The sequence below is a fragment of the Notamacropus eugenii genome, chromosome 5 (assembly GCF_028372415.1).
Source record: "Notamacropus eugenii isolate mMacEug1 chromosome 5, mMacEug1.pri_v2, whole genome shotgun sequence".
Classification (NCBI taxonomy): domain Eukaryota; kingdom Metazoa; phylum Chordata; class Mammalia; order Diprotodontia; family Macropodidae; genus Notamacropus; species Notamacropus eugenii.
The window spans coordinates 460,184,204-460,190,490 of NC_092876.1; positions in this window are offsets into that span (position 1 = coordinate 460,184,204).

Below are 6,287 nucleotides of genomic sequence, written 5' to 3' on the forward strand. Positions count from 1 at the left end.
TCCTTCTCCTCCCCCCCATCTAATGACCAAATGAAAGCCTAAGTATACCATCTGTCTTAATACTGGTGGAAGGAAATGCTTGTTCCATTTGGAAAAGAGGGATGCTGTCTTGCACATCACTCTCTCGAAATAAGAAAAATAATGTGACCTCGTTTTCCTGTGGCAGAGAAAGGGCAAGATTGAAAAAAAAAAAAAAAGAACCGCTTCCCATCCCCATCTTATTCTTTACTCTTGGAAGAAAAAAATAAATTGTCTTCATTTTTTATTTTAGTTTCATGTAAGAAGTATCATGTAACAAAAATACCCAGACTTTTGTTTATGTGCAGAAAAGTGCTCCTTATAATAGTTTATTTAAAAAATGAAATTTATCTTTCCCTCGTCTCTCCTGTAGAAGAACAATGGTATATGTGCTGTTGGGAAGTTGACTGTCAAATATGGGATGAGATAGATTAGGATGGCTTTTAACATGGCTGCCTTAGGTAGTTTTCTCCATTACTCTTTATTTGGAACTCTTTTATGGAAGCTGCTGATACCAGCATATTACGAGGGAATAGTAATTCAAAGAAATTACTGAATTCTTTATACCATTTTCAAGCTAATGATATCTTAAGATTTTCCATAATTTCAAAAACTTCTTGTGTTGGGAAAAGGACAGCATAACATTTCCTGGCCTCTTGCATTTTCTGAATCCAACAAAGGGTTTAAGAAGGGCAGGAGGTTTTTGTTTTGTTTTAGTTGCAATTCTACAATCATGCAGCAAAATGACAACCGTAAATTAGAAACTGGTCTTACTGCTGATCTTACCTGTGGTGCTTCAGGGCTGCCTCAGAGAAAAGACAGAAGAAGTAACTCTGAATGGTGGGTTTCCTTAGTTAGGGATAAGCCAAATTTATTTCGACCCCAAGGTAAAATAGTCCAGTAGCTGGGCTACTTGAAGATTTTGGTTCTCCATCACCTATTACAGCCAAAGAATGTTCAGGGGCATCAGAACTGAAAGTATCTCTTAAGAGAACACCTTTAAACTCAGTCCATAAAGCAGCATTCAATAACTGATGCAAGAAAAGCTGTTCTTAGAAATCTTCAACAGTTGGAATTTTTCCTGCCACCAAAAGCCTCATTTAATTGTATATCAGGTGAGAATTTGATATTCATCTCCAAAGAAGAATTTATCTATTTTAAATGAATACACCACCATTCACTTACACCCTCCATTATTTTGAGCTAACAGGAGAGTAAAATAGAGGCTAGGGTGAGGATGGCAACAGAACTAGCCCTCAATCTGTGTAAAGATCATACTGTAGCCTGCACACACTTTTGTCACCATTATTTAGGCTGGTTCCTTTCTGCACCGTCGAAGAAAAATAGATTGCTAATGTTGGAAATAAAGTGCAAACTTTAACTTGTACCCTAATTCAGATAGATTTTCAGAGACTTTTAGGCTTCTAGTTTAAAACATCTGTCTAGTTTAAAATATCTTCCTTTTAGCACCCAAGAGATAAAGGAGGGCATTATCTTTTGTTAGTGCACAATTCGGGAATGTGATTTCTAAGGACTGATTGGTGAGGCACCATCACTAAACCATGAAATAGATGTCTTCTATGGGAAACCATGGGAAAAAAGATGGCAGCAAATTTTTTAGAAGACTTGCCCTGAGCACAGAAATTTCCTAACCATTCATCTCTTTTGAGGGGCTAGTTTTTAATACTAATTAGGAAGTTGTTTTTTAAATGAGCACACTGGTGAAAATATAAAAGGGAGATAAGGACTTCAGTTTTTGAATTGTTTGTCAAAAATAAAAAGTAAGACCCACACACACATAATTACTTAGTCAATGTACTTAACATTTTTAGGAAAGGATAGATTCTCTTCTCTGTTTTCAAATATCACCAGGCTTGGTATCTGTTATTTAAGGGCTTTATTAGTTCATTCAGGTATCATGATTTCCATTTTCCACATGAGAAAATGGCCTCAATTAAGCTGAAAAAACTTGCCCATGATCACACAATGAAGTGTCAGAGGTAGTCCAGTCTTCTTGACTCCCAAGTTCAACACTCTAGCCTCTACTCTACTCTACTTCCCACTTGCCACAATTTGTTGAATCCTAACTGCTCTATGACCCGACATAGAAGATCCATGATGAACTACTAAGTGGCAGGTTTAAAAAGAGATAAGGCATAGTATAGAACCCTGGTTCTAAAGGAGATCAAAACCTAGGTAGGGGGACACAACACAAATGAAACAATTAGAGAATAATGACTAAATTGCCTGTCAATAAATGTGTTGGCATTTCAGAGATGATAAAGAGCAGAGTAGAAAATAGTGATCTGAGAAAGCTCCATGGAAAAGGTGTTCCTTGTGAAATGGGTGGAAAACAAGTCCAATTTTAATATAGTGAAAAATTCCTTTTCTCCATTTCTTGTTAATTGTTTGGATCTTTTTAAATTTCTTGTCAGTTTTACCAGGATTGCTAATATCTGGATTAGATTCCTAGACTTCACCTTGAGACTATAGCTTAGTCAGAAAATACCCCATATTTGGACCCTTAGGAGAGAGGACTATTTGATAGAAGCTCTAGTACTTAGTACAACTTGGAGAAAGTTATCCAAGCCCTTTCTCATTCATAGATGCCCCCTTGTTTTGTTGTTGGTTGTCCCAGAAGACTTTAGAGCATAGCTAATAAGTGTTTCCTTGGCTCTATCTTTAAGAACTAGTTTTTGACCAATAATCAGGCCTACCTACTGAAATTCAATAATGGTCCAGTAATTTCACTCTTTAATTATTTATTCCTGATCAACATTGCCTCCAAATAAAAGATAATTAAATCAACCCTGATAATTCACCACTGCTATAATGACATTTAACTTCTCTTATTTTATAGACTTCATGCTGAAGTTTAAGACATTAATTGTCTGAGTAATTTTGTGAGGATTGGTTTTAGAATCTAACTCTGTCTTTTTCAGTTGCTTTTTGAGAAACAGTCTAGGACTCCACTAGGTTATAAGTTGCAGAGAGGTTGCTGACCTGCAGTAGCGAAGGGAATTTGCTCTTCCAGGGAGTTCCCTTTATCACAGACCTAGCTGCCCCCTATCCCTCCTCAAACACCACCATTCTATTAAACTGACCTATGAAAAGATAGAAATGGATAAAAGCCTATCTCTATGTTCCTTTTTGTCATGGCAGTTTCCTCAAGTTTTGCACTTTGTCTCCTAGAAGCACTTATCATGTTAGGTGCTCATCTCCTTTATTAAAGTCATTGCTGAAAAGGATTGGGCAAGTTTATGAGTCTAAGCACAAGTAGAAGATGGTGTTCGCCCTGTTAGGAACATGATGACTGTGTGACCATATTGTTTTAGAGAATGCAGTGGACATTCTATGGCTTGTCCTACTCCTTGAGTGGTTTGTTTTGGTTTTTATTAACTGTATATGAAAGCCTTAGCATTGCCCAAAAGAGGAATGGTTTTTCAGTCATTAAAGGTGTCGGTTGAGTTTCACAAAGAAATGTGTCCATCTGCTGTCCTGCAGGAGTTTGGGCCTTTTCAACAATAACTCTCTGTCTACCCTGCGAGGCAGCACTGCTGGCACAATAGCTTACTGTCAAGTATTGTTTCAAGGTGGGCATGATGGTTTTGAAGGTCTTCTGCCATGGAACTCATTGCATTCATTGGTTTGAGATTTAATGATATTTACTAAATGAGACTTTTCTTGAAACCTGCTCTTTCCTCTGCTGTTGATTTTTTCAAAGCCCTTCCTGGAAAATTAATTTGATCATTGCGATGAATTGTGTTTGAGAGAGCTCATTTTCTGAAACTTACCATCTGACTTATTTGCGTCACTTTGGGAGAAGTAGGTGGGAAAGTCTCTTTCCAGAAACAAATCAGAGGTAAGTGTTCTTGCTTTTTTTTTTCTTCCCTTTTCTGTAGAGAATCCTTTGTCTTATAGACTTCTATTGGCTTTGGAAGGGGAAAGCAGATGGTAGAATTGCTGCATTACTGGAAGCCTGTAGAATAAATAGACTGGCATTTTTCTCTTAACTCCCTTGTCAAAATCTTGGTTATCCCTTCTTTACTCGTAGGAGGAAGACACAATGAAAATTGTATGGCATGTTTCACAAAATGCCATTGCAGTGCTTGGCTCACTCAGTCAAACTGATAGCTATTATAATTTGTGGTTCAGGCTTTTTTTGCCAGATGATACTGTTTGAAGTGAAACTGGGTCAGCTAAGATGATCTACTTATTCAGAAATGTAGTATATCTGAAGAACTAATGGTAACACTTAAACCAGTAACAGTCAGAAAAAGAAACATCTGTGGTGATTTTTCCCATACAATGGATTCATGGGTTAATTTATGAATATTACAGTTTGCTCTGTTGGATTTGGGCCATAGCTAAAAGCAGTAATTAGTCATTTCTAAAAGTATATTATTTCAAAAAATAATTCTTGCTACAATCTAAAATGGGTAACCCAGTTGAGGGCTCAAACTAAGGTCTTTAAAAAAATAGAAATGTATATGAATGCTTATTGATTTTTGTAAAAAGCTTATTGACTTATTTTTCCTTGCCACATTTATTTAATTAATGTCAAGTAAAAATGGAGTGTCTCATTCAGTGCCTTACACATAAAAGCATTCGATATTTATTGAACAGGATTGACTTCCCATTTGAATAGCTATAGTCTTGAAATGGAATTTTTCCAATGTTAAAATTATTTCTTTGCTTTCTGACAGTCTTCATTGGGCAGGGAATCTGGTAGGAACTTCCAGGAGATAGTCCTAAGTTGTTATCATTTTTATCTCTTTATGTGTCTTTTCATATTTAAAGTGTGAGTTACCAGGATTTGTGCTTTATGAGTAGCACTGAAATCTAAGTTCTTCTGGGGCACTTTGCTGGCAGTGTTTGATAAGATCAGACAAATATGCCTTTCTCACAGCTGGAAAACTGTGAGTTTGATAAACAGGTATGACTCAAAACATGAATAGATATGTCACCTTAATCTGTGCTGACTTAACTGCTCTTTGACTCTTCTGAGTCTTTACTCCATAGATTAGCCCCACATGTAGTGAATTTTATGCCACCAAAGAATGTCTTTATATTCTGGTTATCAAGATGAGAGTTATTTGTGCCCTCCAGTTTTTAGTATGTGAATAACAAACTTATGATATGATCTATTTGTTTAATCCCTTGGAGTCTTAGACCTCCTTGTTATTTTCCCACATTTGTACACTAGATTTAGAAAACTTACAATAGTTGCTGGGAAACAGGTAATGATGCTTTGTCACTATTTTCTATTGGTTCTTTTTCTCTTACATTATGTGTATAGCACTAGATTATTAGCTGTTTAAAAGTTCTAAGATCTACAAGATGGTGGAACAAGACATTACCACCTACAACTTCAGTCCTCATTCATTAGGCTTTTAGCTGCTTAAGAATGTTTTCTTTTTTCTTATTTTGAGGCACTGGAGTGACAATGACTGGAAGTTTCCACAAACCTGATCTGACGAAGATACAAAGCTTGTGAGTGGATTTAAGGATGCCCAGAGTGATGAAGAGAAAGCTACCTATATTGACAACTTATAGATACGTATCTTTTACTAGGGAAAGTAAGTTAAGTAAGCTTATATATCCTGTATCAACTGAGTGGAAGGTGGCAATAGATAATATGCTTCCCAGGATATCGTGCTTAAATGCTTCTAAATCTAATAATGTTCCAATTGCCAGTGCTATAGGATTGACAGAATGAGTGTGTGTGCACACGTCGATGAACACATCTAGGGTTGGATGGAGACACTCATTATCTCTACAGATCTAGGAGAGCCAACTCTTTTAGGGATGTCGAGATGGTATTGAATCAATGAAGAAATCCATAACCGTGCTTAAGTATTTCACTCTGTTGAGCTCAGGAGCAATTTCATCAAGCAGGTGTTGCTGTTCTAAATCTTTTTTCAGATGCTGGATACTATGGATGCTGTCACTTGTCTCAGCAGGGGTACATTGGATTAAAAATTGATTGTCGGAAAAAGTCCACTAGTCATCAGAGAGAATGAAGCATGTAGGTTACTAACCTTGACATGAAGGGGGTGGCTGAACAGTTGAGCCTCAGCCTTTGAAGTGGTATACTCACTGGTCACCATGACAGATGAGGAGGTAAGTTCCATCCCTGAGGTTAAGAGGCAATGCCCTGATGATATATCTGCTCCTGTAAAAACATCACAGTAGTCAAAGGAGTAGTATAAATGAACAGAATGGTGGTTGAGTGCAATTAAGACTTCCATGTCAGGTTTACAACAACA